The sequence below is a fragment of the Macrotis lagotis genome, chromosome 1 (assembly GCF_037893015.1).
Source record: "Macrotis lagotis isolate mMagLag1 chromosome 1, bilby.v1.9.chrom.fasta, whole genome shotgun sequence".
NCBI classification, from domain to species: Eukaryota; Metazoa; Chordata; class Mammalia; order Peramelemorphia; family Peramelidae; genus Macrotis; species Macrotis lagotis.
In genome coordinates, this window is record NC_133658.1 from 553,528,497 (window position 1) to 553,547,241 (window position 18,745).

Sequence of the window (18,745 nt, forward strand, 5' to 3'; positions counted from 1 at the left end):
GGGGAAGGAAACAAGATGGGGGGGATTGTAAAATTCAAAATAAATAAAATCTTTTTAAAAATAAGTGAATACTGTGCCATTTCTGGAGTCAAAAAGACCTGAGTGAAAATCTGTTCTTGTTCCCTATAGCTTTGTAATCTGGGAAAATTAAACTTAAGTTCTGTTTGTCTCAATATTCTGAACTGTAAAATGGAGATAATAATAGCATTTACCTCACAGGGTTGTTGTGAGGTCTAGTGAAATATTTGTTACAAATAAAAATAAGTGCTTAGAATTTGCCTGGCACATAGTATGTACTGTACAAATACATATGTCTACTCCTCTTCATTTCCCTTTCTGAATTATACTGGCTATTGATGATGGGTTCTGAATCATGTTCAGTACCAGTAGCAGTGAAAACAAAATCTTAATGTAATTGCTGAAAACGACCACTTACCTTGGCAAGTTTATAGGAAAAACTATTTGATAAAATGAGATAGTAATGATATTGTTTCTAAGATGACCTTAGGGCTCAGCATGTCAGTAAGCAAAATGTTAACCCCATTTAATGGATAAAAATAGAAGTTGAATAATGACTTTTCCAAAACCATGTGGGAAATTAAAAGTAGATCTATCATCATCTCTAAATTTAGTTAAGTGTTTGGAAGAAGAAAGTTCAATAGAAATATGCCCTCTAGAAGCCCATGACATAAGACTAAAGGTGACTTACAATTAAATGAAATTTGCTGTTCAGTATGTTTGATTCTTTGTGACCTCATTTGGGGTTTTCTTGGCAAAGCGATTGTCTTGCAATTTCTGTCTCCAAGTCGTTTTACAGATGAGGAAATGGACACAAAAAGGGTTAAATACCTAGCCCTGGCTCACACAGCTAATAAGTGTTTGAGCCAGATTTGAACTCAGGAAAATAAGTCTCCTTGACTCCAGGTGCCAAATTCTATCTACTGAGTAACCAAGTTGACTTATAAGTGGAATGAAAGGTATATACTTCATTATCTTAAAGTTTCCATCTTCTTCTTGATATGAACATTCTCTTCAATAGTACAAATTGTAATCGATATTCATTTCATCATCTTAAATCTCCTTCTTCAAGAATCTATCCAAAAATTTATCAAGGACTTTTAAGATTTTATGAGAACCATTTAAGCTTTGTGTTATTCATGATTCTGGCTACATGACTAGCCTCTCTCTTCATATGTTTCCTTACATACTTTTTCACTTCTTGTAAATAGGTCATTGCTGCTAATATCCTCCAACCAAATGAAATCATTATATATTTCCTCATTGTGTTTTGGATACCCTTTCCCATTTTGATTCTTTGAAAATTGTGATGCTCCATGATTAGAAACTACATAGCATCACCAGAAATCTATTACAGTTAAAAAGATTACTTTTGTGTGTGTGTGTGTGTGTGTGTGTGTGTGTGTGTGTGTGTGTGTCAAGAAGTTGATAGGGATACAGTATCTAGGGATAATTGAAAGCACTGTACAATTTTTCCTTAATGCAATCCAGTCCATTTTCTTCCTGCTATTCAATTGAGTTAAGGTCATTGTCCATCCATCAGTACATATGTATCATGACATATATACTGATGAACTAACTTAATGGACAGTCCATCAAATGACTTGCCATAATTTGGATAGCAGACATTCTTCATTTGGTTGCCTTTTCCACTTAAAAATGTGTGGATCTCAGGAAGGAGGCTGTATAGAATTGTGGGGTTTGATGCAGTCATTACAATGTCATCTTTCAAATGAAGTCCCTAGAGAACCTCACTATTTATAGGAAATCATTATTCCACTTAAATTCTGAATGAGCTATTATCCAATTTGATAATTAACTTTTTTTGTAAATAGAACTTCTTATTCATCTGAAAATGATGATCATAAGAAAAAATCAGGAAAAAATTATTTATACTGTTTTATTGCCAAAAAAGACTTGCATAATCTTAAAGTAGATATATAAACAATTAATTAGAGAGGAAGTGTTAAAATTGCATTTTCCTCTACTAAACTAAATGATTTTTTAAAAAAGTAAATATCAGTCAATGTAGAAATATTTTTTATTCTCTATACCTTTCAGTAAGCTGTTGATTTTGAAGACGTGTTCTGTATTAGAAAACCATTTGCAATTGCCAACTTATCTTTCCCCTTTTCCTATTTTCAGAAAGGATATGCTTGGTATGTGTGTATATCATTCCCATAAAGATTTTCTAGAGATGAAAAAGTAATCATATGGGTTTATTGTCTGGATCACATTTGTTTTCAAAATGATACTATCTGTAAATTTTTCCCCTCTTTCAGATATCTTTAAATCAGCCTCTCTATGTTTACAAAATTATGTCACCTTCAGTACAGATTTTTTTTCTCTATGCATTTGGCCTGTCCTACTTTATCTTACTGTTTCTGCCTTGTTTAGACAAATTTCTATTTATTCATATTAGAGATTTCAGTTTTATATTCCAGATGTTGTAGTGCTAATGTCATCAATGAGGAAAATAGCCCATTAGAGCAATATTGCCATGCCTGTGTCATATGTTTGTCTCTTTATTTTTCTGCTTTTGTTTTAATCAACATGAATTCTTGAGATGTCTGGCTTTAGTTGAGTATCATACAAAACTTTCAGCACATGTATCTCTCCCCTTCCAAAAAAATAAGATAATGCTAATCACATATCAATATTCTCCTCCACCAGATTTTGCAAATAAATTTATATTCTAATCCAGTGCTTCACTCTTTGTCAAGGAGATCAAGTTCCAGTATTTGGTGGCTGAAGTGGGTTTCTGAACTGCTAATTGTGATGTTATTTTATACCCTGATAAGCTTCTAAGAAATAGTATAGCACATAGGAAGAGAGTCTAATTCAAAAAGACCTAAGTTCAGATGTTGTCTGACAAATACTACCTGTTTGACCAAATACTCATTCTCTTTTCAAATACAATTCAGAAGTAATGTGCAGGAAAGAGTACTGGATCTTAAAATATTGAATTTGAGTTCCAATCTTAGATCAAACTTGAATATAAATACATATTATACAAGAAAATATTCTGTAAGTACTCTGTGTGTGGTATATATGGTTGAGTGCTATAGGAATTCAGAGGGAAAGATCTTTCAACTAAGAACTGGTAGGAAATCGATCTTAAGCTAGGTTTTCAAGGAAGGTGGTAGTATTGCAATAGGAGAGATGGGTAGAGTGGCAATTCAGACTCTGCCACTAATTAGCTGTGCAATGATGGACAAGTTATTTAACTTTAAATGAGGATGTTAAGCTAAATAATTTCAAACCTCTTCTATTTCTAAATATCCATTAATCCAGGTAGGGTTTATTAGAATGGAATCATAGAGGTGGGGAGGAACAAAGGTATAAATAAATTAGCTTAGCTGTAAAGGGGAATTCAAAAAGAGGAAAGGGAAACAAATATGAAAAAAATACACTAAGATGTTATGAAGAGTTTTCCTTGTCAGGCTAAAATAGCTGTAACTTTATTCAAGAGTGGAACTCATTAAGTATTTAAGAAAAGGAGTTACATCTCCCGACCTAAAATACTGACTGACTTAGAGCATAGATTTTCATGATGTTTTAAATCATTACCAGAACTTGATTCACATTGATTTCAAATATGACTGTTGATGAGAGTATGAGACTAGTTTATGACTTGAGCATATCCTTCTATCTCTTTTTTGTATCCTTCCATCTCTTTTTTTGATCATAAACAAGGATTACTCTTGTAACAAATCTTGCAATTCTGGGGAAATTTTAGAGCATTTTGAATCACGTGTCCAAGTCAGTTAAGACCTTAAACCATCAACATGATCTCCTTTGTTAATTAGCAAGTGTTCTTTTATTTCTTTTTCTTCCAAATCCTCACTATACAGATTTGGCTCTCAATTATAAGCAGATAGATCTGGAGTTCCCTGCAGAATAGTTTCAGAACTTAATACTGGTTAAATCTGCCTCTTACCTGAGCAAAGTTGAAGACCTGAAAGTACCTTTGCCTTGAATAGACCTATTGTGAGTGTTCAGCCTGCCAATTACTTGACACTGTACAAAAAGAACCTCATTGGTATTAAATACACTGCTGGATCCTGCATTGTACCAAGTGTTCATTAGATATAATGTCAAGTATAAATGACCTGGACCAGAATTCAATCCAATAACAAAGGACTGAAAATCTAAAAGAGAAATTTACTAAGCACAAATTCTAACCTGTAGATAAGGACTCCTTATCCTGAAGTCTATAAACTTAGATGGGGAAAAGTTATAATTTTTTCTTTTTTCTTTTTTTAATTTAAATTTATTTATTTAGTATTCCAACTATATGCAAAAGTAATTTTCAGCACTCACTTTTTATAAGATTTTGAGTTCCATATTTCCCTTCCCTCCTTTCCCTCCTCTTCCTGCCCTTGAAAGTAAGTAATCTGATATAGATTATACATGTATAACTGTGTTAAACATATTTCCAGTTTAGTCAAGTTGTGAGAGATGAATCAGAACAAAAGGGAAGCAAATATGCTGAAAGGGTAAAAAAAACATAAAGCATAAAACAAAACTTGAAACTTTTAAACTTTGGTCTGCATTCAAATTCCATAGTTCTTTCTCTGAATGTGGTTGGCATTTTCCATCACAAGCTCTTTAGGACTGTCTTTGATAATTGTACTGCTGAGGAGAGCTTAATCCATCATTTTTGATCATCACACAATGTTGCTATTAATGTATACATTATTCTCCTGGTTCTGCTTACTTCCCTCCTTATCAGCTCATGTTAGATGTTCCATCCTTTTCTGAAGCGCACCCATTCATGATTTCTTGCAGAGCAATAATACTAATTCATACACCATGATTTCTTCAGCCATTCCCCAATTGATGAGCACCACCTCAATTCCCAATTGTTTGCCACTACGAAAAGAACTGCTATAAATATTTTTGCATATGTAGGTTTTTAACCCTTTTCTGTGATCTCTTTGGGATACAGACCTAGTAATGACTGTCCTTCATGCTCAAAGAAGACCATGACATCAGGGAGCTGATGCCATGACAAGTACATGAAATGGATTTGAGTTAAGGGTGCTGGGCTAAAATACCAGCCTCACTTTCTTCCCCCAGAGTCATCTGGGTCCAGTGGCCAGACAGGAATCAGGACAACTTCAGATGACTCTGGATGAGAGGCAATCAGAGTTAAGTGACTTGCCCAAGTTCACACACCTAGTAAATATCTGAAACTGGATTCGAACCTCTAGTCCTCCTAAACCCAAGGCCAGTGCTCTATCCACTATACCCAGCACATACAAACCTAGTAGTCGTATTACTGGATCAAAGGATATGCACAATTTTATTGCCCTTTGTGGAGATTAGTTCACAACTCTACCAATGATGCATTAGTATTCCAGTTTCCCCCTATCCCCTCCAACATTGATCATTTTCCTTTTTTTGGCATATTGGTCAATCTGATAGGTGTGAGGCGGTACCTTATTGTTGTGTCAATTTGCATTTCTCTAATCAATAATGATTGGAACATTTTTATATAACTGTAAATAACTTTAATGTCTTTGTCTGAAAACTGCCTGTTTATATCCTTTTACCATTTATCAATTATGGAATTAACTTGTATTCTTATAAATTTGACTCAGTTCTCCATATATTTTAGAAATGAGTCCTTTATCAGCATTGTTAACTAAAAACTGTTCCCCCACTCTCTGTATTCCTTCTAATCTTGGTTTTTTTATTTGTGTAAAAATTTTTTTAATTTAAGGTAATCAAAATTATCCACTTTGCATTTTGTAATGTTCCTCTATCTCTCATTTGGTTATAAATTTTCTTCCTTTTCCATAGATCTGACTGACATACTATTCCTTGTTTTCCTATTTGGTGTATGATATCACTGTTCCAATTTCAACTCTATCTTGATATGGGCCTGAGTTATTGGCCTATACCTAGTTTCTACCATACTTTTTTTCCAGTTTTTCCAGCAGCTTTTGTCAAATAGTGAGTTCTTGGTCCATATTCTGGAGTCTTGGGGGTTTATAAAACAGTCATTTACTACTGTGTCTTTTGTACCTCTGTTCCTTAGATAGTACTAAACAGTTTTGTTAACTGCTGCTTTATAATATAATTTTTGATCTAGTATGAATAGGTCACCTTCCTTTGTATTTTTTCATTAATTCTCTTGATATTCTTGACCACTTGTTCCTTCAGATGAATTTTGTTATTTTTTCTAACTCTATAAAATAATTTTTTAGAAATTTGATTGTTATGGCACTGAATAAGTACTATAATTTAAGAAGAATTAGTTATATATTAGTTCAGCTTACCCATGAGCAATTGACAGTTTTCCATTTATTTAGATCTGATTTTATGTGTGTGAATAGTATTTTGTAATTTGCAAATTTATTTTCACTAAACTCTTTTATTGAGCATTACCTTCAATTATGTATGCAACAAACCATCATAATATTTAGCAGTATGTATGACTGCCACCAATGGAAATCACATATATTTTCATGTCGCATTATATTTGCTTAGGATATCTTGAAATATCATTTATGCTCATCACTACTTGAAATTACTATAGTTATTAGGATCACTGTAAGATATGTTACTATACCACATTTTAATATTTGATAACTAATCAAAGCATCTATGTAGAACAAAGCACTTTACATATTCTCACAGTGACACTATGGAATTGAATTTCTTATATATTTCATTTTATTCATTTAAACATATTATTGTGAAAAGGGATCTATTTGCTTTACCAGATTGCCAAAGGGCTCCATGACACAAATGGGGTAGGAATCCCTGCTTTAGAAGATGGAGGTAATATGCGAAAATGGATCTTTTCCTTAGAATTTGTGTTTCATTTGAGATATATACACATAAAGAAAGAGATATGAAACAAGAGAAATAGAACTGTATTTTTCTAGGGCTAAAATAAAAAAAAATTTCCCTTATATTTAATTCATTTACCTCCTTTAATATCTTTTATTCATGTAAACATATGCATCTTAGAGCATCTTAATGATAACCAAATCATAAAAGAAAAACATCCAAAGGCATAACTATATACAATTGACAATTACTAGGATGGGATAGAATTACAGAATCTTAGAAGTGGAAGAAACATCAAAGGACATCTATCCCCAACCATTCCTGAACAGGAATCCTCTTGATAGTATCTTATAGTAAGCAGAGATGCATCCTCTGGTGAAAGATCTCTGTTAAGTGGAATATTTAATTAAGACCTGACCATGAAAATTGCTTTCTTCCCCTCATCTTTCAGTTTTCTTTTTCATATTACTTTCCATCATAAGAATAAATGCTCCTTGAGGGGAAGGACTTGCCTTTTTGTTTCTATTTCTATTCCCATTTTAGCACAATGAATAATACATAGTAAGTGCTGTTTGCTTATTGACTTGAATCCCCTACTCTTCAAAGTACCCTATTTCATTTTTGAATTATACTAATTATTAAGAAACTTACTTTACTAAAACACTAATTTTTCCTTTATGCCATTGGCATCCATTGCTCCACTCTGGAACAAAGAAATGCATGACTAATCAATCCCTTTACCATATAATTATCCTTGAAATACCTAAGGAAAGTTTTCATATTCCTTTCATTTTGTACTCCATAGTCTTGGTTCTCTAGGATAAATATCCCCAGTTTCTTAATCAATATTGATATCGTATATTCTCTCACCTCCTCATCATGCTGAGCTTTCTACTCTCTTCTGTCTGCTAATTAGTATACTTTGTATACTAATTTTTTTAATGTTTTATTCCCAAAATATGATTTTTAGTCTTCTATACAGTATTCCACTTATCATTAGTCCAGGATAGTATACTGTAAGCTTAAATTTCATGAAAAGTTATGTATATAAATTTTTAAAAAAACATTAAATAGCTACTATCAGGAATGATTTATAATTAAATAAAGTTTCAGTTCTTATACTATTCTAGTGTGAAATTAAGTTCTTGAAGTACTTTTTCTTATATTCTCATGAAAGTTTTCTTTGAGGAAAACATTCAAACAGAAAACAGAATCACATCATATTTGACCTAATATATATGTGTGAGGTATAGCTACATATTACATATATACATAGTATATAATGTCTATGCACAATTAAGACCTGACCATGAAAATTGCTTTCTTCCCCTCATCCTTCAGTTTTCTTTTTCATATTACTTTCCATCATAAGAATAAATGCTCCTTGTATGTATATGAATATTTAGAACTTCATTGAATATGATTAGCATTGTTATTAACATGTAATATAAGTATTTGGGCATGTTAATAAATTAGTAAAAAATAAAATAACATCAATCCAAGAAAAAACTTTTTTTTCAGTTAATTTGAATTTTTGTGGTTGTTTGTTATTTCATTCTTTGAGATTCAATCTCCCTATCCCAGTGATTATGAGCCAAATCTTCTGCTGACTGGCATGGAGATTTTGACCTACTATGTATCTGACTTAAGTTCATTTGCCCCTTCTGAGGCAGTTTGTTGGCAGCCCATTGCCAAGAGGCCACCATATTGGCACTCAACCTAGCATAGACAATCATAGACTTTAGACAAATTCATTCTCATCTTAGTAGAAATTATTTACACTGAAAATGTTTAGAATATATTCCTTCTTTAATCATGTTAAAAAAATTATAGTACCTCTTAGCCCCCCCAGTCTGAATAGAATATTGTCTCCAAACTGTTTATGAAATGATAATTGTATGATTGGTATAGAGGAAATAGCAATTGCATAGTAGAGTAGAATGAACCTGTTTCCCCAAATACTAGAGATTTCACTAAACATAGTTTTAACATCTTCCAAGTTCAATCCTATGTCTTGGATGATGGGAAAAGAAGATACTAAATTCCCCTCATTAGAAGATTTCAAGCAGTGGCAAAAAGGAGGATTACTTGGCCAGAATATTGCAGTGAAGATTTTTGTTTATGCACAGATTAGAAAAGATAGCCTTCTATCCCTTACAACTCTGAGATTTGCAAAATTGATTTCTGTATTATCATACTAGTTTCCTGAGACAAAAAACTTAGTTATAATATTAATTCATAGTTAGCATTCTAAGGATCACAGCATGTTTTCCTTACAGCAACTCTGTGAGGTGTATAGTACAAATAGTTGGATTAGAGCATAGAGATAATTAAAGCAATGTCCAGGTTCAGCACCTCATTCATATTGAACTCATCAAGAATAGAAGCCTACTGCCCTGCTAATGAATGAAACAATAAAAGGAAGTATTTAAGAGACTGAGTAGATTTGGCAACCATTAAGGGTAGGAGAAAGGGAAAAACAGAGACAGAGAGAGACAGAATGGGGGAGACCGGGATTGAGACTGACACACAGAGAGAGAGATAGAGACAGACAGACTGAGACACAGAGAAAATACCATTTTTGTTTATATAGATAGTAGTAAATTGCATAGATTGCTTAGTAAATTGACATTTTAGAAGTTCTTTAAAGCTCAGAATCTCTTTTTCTTTGAGTTTTTTAACATTTTATAAGCCATGCTATTAGAATATTTATTGTTTTCCATACTGTAGAGGTAAAATCACAAATAAATCAGACAAATTACAGCTTTTTCTTGGAATTCTCCCCCTCTCCTTGAGATACCTTTTTCTTTTGGTCATATGATATTTTTACTTACTTTGCTGTAGTTTTAAAATACAAGTTCTGAAACACAGTATTTGTATTTATTGGAATTCAAGTCTCACATGAATAGGAACTAAAGAAATTCTTCTTTTTTCACTCATAATAAAATGTAAGTTGATATCTGTTTATTAATATATTGTGTAACTTATCAGACTATAGCCATTATAATGTAGTTTCATAATGAAAGTTTGTTATTAGATTTCTTCTCCCTCTAATTTCTACATAATTACTAAACTTTCTTTAAATTTTCTTATATCACATTGCCTATCTCTTTCCTTTGCCCTTATTACAGATTACTTTGGATAATATTTGTGTACATGTCTTTTATTACAACATAAGCCCTTTGAGGAAGAACTGTCATTTTTTTGACTTCGTTTTCTAGGGCATAGAGCAAAACCTTGCATACAGTAGCTAATAAATGTTTGTTAAATTGAATGTAGAAATGTGCAGTAGAAGGTCAGCATCTCTTTGTCTAGCCTAGACTTGGAATAGCAGAAAGTCCTTTCCAAGACCTTTCCTGTAGAATCTAATTCTTTGTGGGGTTTTTTTTCTCTAAGAGTTTTTCTTTTGAAATATATTTACTTCTTGAAAGGAAGTAAACTTTTGAACTCAAAAGCTTACAAAAGGATGAATGAAAAAAATTACCTCTACAGGTAATTGGAAAAAATAAATAAAAGAGTGGGGGAAAAGTCTACTGATCATTCACGCCTTATTCCTCAATGCTTTAATAAGATCAACTTAAAAAAATCCTGCAGAGAACAACTTTTGTGATTGCATTTAGTGATTTGGATTGGGAAAGAGGAGAAAAACAGAAATAATATGGAAAAGGAAAAACCTAAAATAAGTATATAAGCAATCACTGAGATCTTCCTAAGGGTATTCAAAAACTGACCTTTATGCATTCAGTTGTGAGGAATATTTCTACAACTTATTCCACTGGAATGCTGGGTACTTTCTATGTTATATACAATTTCCAGAAGTGACTTTGAGGAATCTGCCAAAGTTCAAGACTCTTTTTAAGAAAGGAATTGAATAGACCTATAAATCTCCAAGTAGCTTAGTACCTTTAATAATTTCAGGAAAGTACTTCTGGCTTACTTCCTTTTCAGTAGCCCTTACAACAATCATATTTTATATGACCCAATAGACCTGTGGCACAAAATGGAACTTGGATGCCCTTTGTTAAATCTGTTTAGTTGATGCAGCACCAACTTAACCAATAGGTTTTCAGTAGTACCAAAACATAAGCTAAAAAATACATGCACTAAGGACAATTTTTTCCAAACCCAGAAAAAATATAGTATGTTACAAGTCCTTCTGAAAAGGGTTTAGAAAGTGAAAAGAAGATAGATACCAAGGTTCATTTTCTTCTATTAGATAAAAATACTTTAAAATAAAATACTATTTAAGCTTTCAAATTAAGTTGGGTACTGAGGAGTTGTCTCTATCATTCTAATATTCCCTTCTGTTCCAAAATCTGACAGAAAAAAAATTATAGAACTATTCCAAGTAATCATTTTATTTGCACCTCTAGCTGCATCTTACAATCCAAACAACTTTTCTTTCTTAGACACAAATTGTACTTTGTCTTTTATTAGGATAGGAAATAATCAAAATAAGGTAAAGCATCTTCATTTTCTAATATTCCTTTAGTGAGAGTAACCAATATCAACACTGGATTTCTTTCATTATTTTCTAATTCACTAAGAGGGTGTCTGTTACTCTTGCTTTGTTTCTGTTTGGTTATTCTGTAGTTTCAATTGTATTCTAATCATTGTGACCCTTTTTCATTCCAGAAACTGGAGTACTTTGTCCTTTCCTTCTCCAGCTCATTTTATAGATGATTTTCTTTTCTTTCTTTTTTTTGGAGAACCAATGATAATCATTTTATTTTATATTATAACAATAATCTTGTTGTGAGAGTAATCATAAACGCCCCCTTCCTCCCCCCAAAAAAAGATGAGAAACATCAAGAATAGTGAGAGAGAAAAAAATATGTCCTAATATTTTTCCCACAATTGCTATCACTGGCTGTATTTTCCTCCACTCTATTCCTCCCCACTCTCATCTATTCCATTCTCTCCTTTCATCCTGTCCCTGTTCAGAAGTGTGTTTTATCTGACTACCCTCTCCCATGAGCTACCCTCTCTTCTATCCCCTACTCCCTCCCGTCCCCCCCTTATCCCATCCCTTTCCACTTATTTTAATCTAGGGTAAGATAGGTTTCCTCACCCTATTAAGTGTGTATGTTATTTCCTCTCTGAGCTATTTCTGATGAGAATGAAGGCTCACTCAACCCACCTCGTGTTCCCCTGTTCCACTCCATTGTAAAAGTTTCCTCTTGACTTTTATGTGAAATACCTTAGACCCTTCTTCCTCCCCTTTCCCTTCCTCCCAGTCCTTTCCTTTATCACCCATTGACTCCATCTTTTTACTATATTATACAATTATATTCAGCTCCATCATGTGCCTTGTCTTTATATGCCCCTTCTAACTGCTCTTATAAATGAGAAAGTTCATATGATTAACAGTATCTTCTTCTCATGCAGGAATACAAGCAGTTCAATATCATTAAGTTCCTCATAATTAGTCCTTCTTGTTTACTTCCTCTATAGTTCCCCTCCCCAAATCCTGTACTTGGAGATCAAACTTTCTGTTCAACTATGGTTGTTTCAATAGGAAAGTTGGAAAGATCCCTGTTTCTTTGAAAGTCCATCTTTTCCCCTGAAAGAGGATGTTCAGTTTTGCTAGGTAGTTGATTCTTGGTTGTAAGCCAAGATCTTTTGCCTTTCGGAATATCATATTCCAAGCCCTACAAGCCTTTAATGTAGATACTGCCAGATCCTGTGAAATCCTGACTATAGAGCCACAGAATTTGAATTGCATGTTTCTGGAAGCTTTTAGTATTTTCTCTTTGACTTGGGAGTTTTGGAGTTTGGCTATAATATTCCTGGTAGTTTTTCTATTGGGATCTTTTTCAGGAGGTGATCAGTGAATTCCCTCAATTTCTATTTTACTCTCTGCTTCTACGATCTCAGGAAAATTTTGCTGTATAATTTCTTGAAAAATGAAGTCTAGCTCTTTTCCTGGTCATGACTTTTAGGTAGAACAATAATTTTTAAATTATCTCTTCTGGATCTGTTTTCAAGGTCAGTTGTTTTTTCCAATGAGATATTTCACATTTTCTTCTAATTTGGGTTTTTTTTTTTTGGTATAGTTTTATTTCTTCCTGAGCTCTCAAAAAGTCATCAGCTTCCTATAGTTCCATTCTACATTTGAAAACATTATTTTCTTTAGATAGCTTTTATATCTCCTTTTCCAGCTGGGCAAATCTGCTTTTTAAGGCATTCTTCTCCACGTTTGCCTTTTGTGTTGCTTTTTCCATTTAACCTAAACTTGTTTTTAATATTTTCTTCAGTATTTTTTGTATTTCTTTCACCAAGTTGCTGACTTGTTTTCATGATTTATCTGCATTGCTCTCATTTCTCCTCCCAGTTTTTCCTCTATTCCCTTAATGGCTTTTCTAAGATTTTTTTTGAGCTCAGTCATAACCTGAGCCCATTTTTTATTTTTCTTGGAGATTTTGGATACAGAAGCTTTAATTTTGTCATCTGGGTATGTATTTTGATCCTCCATAGGACCAAAGTAATTTTCTATGATCCAATTCTTTTTCTGTTGTTTGCTCATTTCCTCAGCCTATGACTGATATACTGAACTACTAAGGCTTTGAATTTTGGGGGACAATGCATAAGGATCTTAATTCTTCACAGGTCTTATGAGAGGCTCTCACTACTCTCTTGCCGATGTTCAGGCCCTCTCCTCTTCCTGGAGCTGTGAGGAGGGTCCCTGCTCAGCTATGGTGGTGTTGTGGGGACCCAGAATGCAACCTGGATCTGAATGTGGGCAAAAAGCTGAGTGATGCCCCAGGGAGAGCAGAGAGACCTCTGCAGTCTCCACTGACCCCCTTAGCATCTATGGTCTGAGAGCTCTGCATGTGCTGAGTGACTCTGCCGACTCCCACTGCAGCTTCTCACCATAGAGCTGCTCTGAGCCTGGAGCTCTACTCACTCTAGTAAGGCAGAGTTCTCTCACCACCCTGTCTAACTGTTCCCAATGATCCCGGGGGTCAAGAGGTCAGGAAAGCACCCCCTCTGCCACAGATTCAGACACCTGGCCTGGCTTTGCTACAGCTGTGCTGCAGCTTTTTCCAACACACAGTTCAGGTGGAACAGACCTTTCCTGTGGAACTTCTAAGTTGTCTTGGACTGGAAAATGGTATCAATCGGTCTTTCTGTGGGTTCTGCCCTTCTAAATTTTAGCTAAAGTCATAATTTGATGGCTTTTGGAGTTTGGAGGGGAATATTGTTCCGGGAATTTCTGCCTTCATGCTGCCATCTTGGCTCCACCCCCAATAGATGATTTTCAATTAAATTAATGTAGTACAATTCACTTAACCATTACTTTATTGTTTGACACTTTGTTTACAGTCTTCAGTCTTCTTTGGTAATTATATATAATGCTGTTATGAATATTTTAAAGATGGCTTTTGTTTATGAAAAACAGTTTTACTATAAAAAAGTTGAGCATGAATAAGTATAAGACCATTTACCTAAGTTGAATATCTACTCTATCAGTGATGCATAGAAAAGATCGTAGGGATACAGACAGAGGTAGAAGGGACATGAAAGGTCGGTCATCTAGCCCACTCCCTTAATTTTACAAATAAGAAAATAAGGGCACATACAATTTAAGTGACTTAGTCTATCACACAGATACTAAAAAAGATGAGACAGAATTTGAAGCCACGTGCTCTGACTCCAAATCCAATATTACTTCTCCAGTACTATGCTGCTATGATTCTGAAAGGAAAATAGCCTTTCATTAATCCTAATGAAAAATTGTCAGAAAAAGAGATTTTATTCATTCAACATTTATTAGGTATCAGTCATGTTTAGATCATTTTTTAAAAACATTGTAGGTATTTGTTATAGATATATAACATCAGATACACAATTCAAGTACATGGTTTTTAATTTTATGATAGGTTTTTGTTGGATGATTTCAAGTATAGGTATCTTACAGTATAGATATATAAGATTCATCTTCTACTATCAAACACACATACACTGTTATTGAAGGATCAAATAGTGGAATATGCAAATGACAACTATCTATTATGAGAATAAGCTTATTAACTAATGTACCTTTGAAAAATCTTAACATTGAAAGTTAAGAGGAAACACTACTTAAGTGGATTTCACCAGTCATGTGTCCCAATCATCAGCAAAAAATTACCAGCTGTGAGGGCTTGGATCTCAGCCAGTCTTTTGAAAGTTAAAACTTTTATCTTTGAAAGACTTTTCCAATATAAGGAGCATATGTAATATCAGAATAGTCAAGTATCATTTGTCTCCAGTGACAGCAAGGAAGGCAGAGATGTAGGTACAGGTTAGTCAGATAAAATGGTTCTAGGACAAAGCAAAACCCAGTCTATGAAGCTATGCTAGACAGTATTCTATATGAAGTGATAAAATTCAAAGAAAGAATGCTGCCCTTTGTGATTACTGTGTTGAATTCCAGGGCTTATCTTTGCCCCAATCATAGATTTATCATATAATATAAATAGTATTGTTAGAATATTAAACATTGTGGTGAACTTGTGAAGGTTTTGAGTAACACAAAGTAGAAAGAGTGGGAAAAGAGTAGGATTTTGAGTCCAGAGAACCCAAATCTGCATACTGGTTTTGCTGTTTATCTCCCATACTACCTTGGGCAAATTGCTTGATTTTGAACTTTGGATTTCTAATCTGTAAAATGAGATATTTGGATGAAATGATCTCTAAGATTCTTTCAAGTTCTAAATTGTTGATTACTACCAAGAAGGACATAACCAAATACTAAACCTGTCACAGATTACATTAATTCTTTTCTGCTCCTTTCTGTAAATTGCATTACCATACTTGGTCCCAAAACACAGGATGACTGGTATAGAGATTGAATGGTCTAACAAATTTGAAGAACAAGTTCTAATTTAGCTTTGGAGTTGTCTTTCTCTCTATGTTGCTGGTATTAGGGATGGAAAAAGGACTGGTACATGTTAATACCAAAGTTTCATTTTAAAAATGTGTTTTGAAATTCAGAGTCCTATTGCTATAAGATTTAATATTTGTTTGGTCTGCTGGGCTTATTCAGTCTCAAGCTTTGTGAAGTAGCTCACACAAAAAGGCAGCTTTCTATTTGCCTTGCAAGTTTGTGATTTCACGCAAAATATCTAATATGCTTCTGAAAAGAAAAAGCATTAGGGGCTTTCTACTAAAATAATATCCTTCAATGTCTTAGAGATTATAAACTTGAACACAGGATGCAACAACAAAAAATCATTTGATCTATAAATATTTAGATATATTATATAAAAGAAGTTGGAAGATTTAAATTTGTGGATAAATTTCTAAATTTTTCAATAATTTAAGTGCAATAAAAGTCAAAATTAATCATGGTAAAAATGTTAGCACTAGTTCATGAGAAAACTATAGTTCAATACTAATCAGATGCTTTCTATTGAAAATTTATTATTCTTTACAACCATGTACCAAGATCTTCAATATTTTAAATAACTTTATTTCCTACACCATCTAGAGAAAATAACTTTAAACTAAATAATATACACTAAATAATGTAGACCAAAAGTTTGATCTATGGTTAATGTTGAGGCATATTTACCTAAAATATTCAATTTTCTATTTTTGAGCAATTTGCATTAGTTTCTTACCTATAAGATAAGAATTTAGCTTAATAAAGCAAAAGTTTTCTTAATCATAGGCTAAATTTTATGTTCTGCCATTATTTCTAAGTACTAAATTTGAATCAGTACTTTTTTATGGATTTTTCCACTTTGGTGACTGCTCAGCCAAAAGTCTCTTTAGGAATTTCCTTTGACATATTATTGTAACTAATTTTTTAGTATTAAAGTGCTTGAGTTATTCTGAAAGTCTATGATTTATTGACCTAAATCTTTTCTCACATTGTGAACACATAGTAGGAACCACATAGATACTTGCTGATTGATATTTGATTGAATTCATATCATGAATTGTACTTTTATATTAATATTAACAGCATATCCAAAACAAAAAGAAAAAATGATAGTTCATACCAACATTGAAAGGTGGGACTGTGATTATTCCTACTTTAGTAACACCAACAATGATGCCAGAATTTGTTAGTTACATAGGACTATCTTATTTTTAAGATGATCATCAGGATTTTCTGTTACTTGTAAAACATAGACATCTCTGTAATATTTTGTTTGACGGGTTTATTTATTGACTTTAATTAGTATATTCTCTGCTATTTTTGGAGAGTTGAGGATAAGAGCAAGATTTTGGAACATGTTAGATATAACATTAAAAACATCTTTAGGGGCAGCTAGGTGGCACAGTGGATAGAGTACTGGTCCTGGAGTCAGGAGTACCTGGGTTCGGATCCTGCCTTAGACACATAATAATTACCTAGCTTTGTGGCCTTGTGCAAGCCACTTAACCCCATTTGCCTTTCAAAAACCTAAAAAAAATCTTTAAACAAAACTCCTGATAATTCATATGAAACATTCTAAACTCATGCTATAGAAATTGCTCCTCTTCTCTGTGACCTGGCATTCTTTTACTGTGTAAGAGTTGCAAGCATTCTTTTAACCTCAGCCATAGTATTGTGTGTATATTATTTTAAGTTCTAAAAAAAATAGAACTGAAGAGGTTATGTGATAATTTTCATCTAGGGGAATTTTTAGTGTCATTATCTCTGCAAGCACTGACCACAAGTAAAACATCAAAGGACTTTTTTTATTCTTTTTAAATGGAAAGATGAAGCAAATGTATTAGCACCTCAGTGGGAAAGAGTGTGTGAAGTGAACATAATCATGAAGTAGCAATTGACAATCTGCACTACTGTCACTCAAAACGCACTGAACATCAAAGGTCTCCATAGTGTCAGAAAGTTAGTACACCTCCTGAGATTTACCCAAAAATCCAGGCCTAGCCCATGCTGTGATACAGATCACCTCTATTGATGGAGGCTCTGACTTTGTCCTTGAGTTCTTTTGTTTACTCCCCTGTATTTCAGTTAATGTTAAATGAGACCATGGAAGGGCAGGAAATAAATTTTTAGTTTGCATGTCTATTTGGAGATATATATTCCTCTCTCTCTCTCTCACATACACACACACACACACACACACACACACACACTCTACACATTTTTCTGTGGTTTGACTTGAAAATTCAGAAGGTTTTTTTTTGCCTTTTCAGGAAATATTGTCAATGCAATTAAAGTAGGCAATGAAAAGGAGGGAGAAGGAAATGGCAACCTATTCCAGTACCTTTCTTTGCCTAGAAAACCCCATAGACAATATGGTCCTATGGGATCATGAAGAGTCAGATTTTACTGAATGACTAAACAAAAAAACAACAATGAAAAGGAAGGGGGGAAATCCTAAAAAATCTGCCAGCCTTAAACAATGAGGGAAAAAACTAGGGCTAAACCAGGGGAGACAGTAAAGATAAGGGATATATTATTGTTTAGTTACATTTAACTAATATTTATTAAATTAACTGCAAATGTGAACTTAGATGTACAAAGATATGATATAACTCCTTCTTTCAAGTTTATAACCCAGGTAATTCTCAGCTAGTATTATGTCTTTCAAAAAAGTCCTTCTATTTTTTGGATAATTTTTTCCATCTGTCAGAATGCCATATTTTATTAACTAGGCATGCAAGAGCATCGTTTATCCTGCTTTTGAGGAATTATGAAATTTACTTGCTTATGATTTTGATTTTGATTTTACATCTCATACCTAATATTCCAGTATGCTTTAAGAAGGATTTGGTGAGGTAGGAAATGATGCTCTGAACTCAGATAGTATGAGCTGTGACTGAGCAATTCCATTCAATTTAATATTTCAATAACTGCAAAACTTTTCCTATGTTCAACATAATATGCTAGATATTAGGGCTAAAAAGATGATAGTTCCTGCCCCCAAAGTGGTTGTAGTCATACAGAAAGAACAATATAGCACAAAATAGCATA

General features: G+C 33.3%; 1 protein-coding gene across 1 annotated transcript in view; it reads left to right on the top strand.

The window, feature by feature from the left end:
- ALCAM (activated leukocyte cell adhesion molecule) overlaps nt 1–18,745 on the top strand; it is a 247,927-nt gene that overhangs the window by 155,183 nt on the left and 73,999 nt on the right. The window lies entirely within an intron of this gene.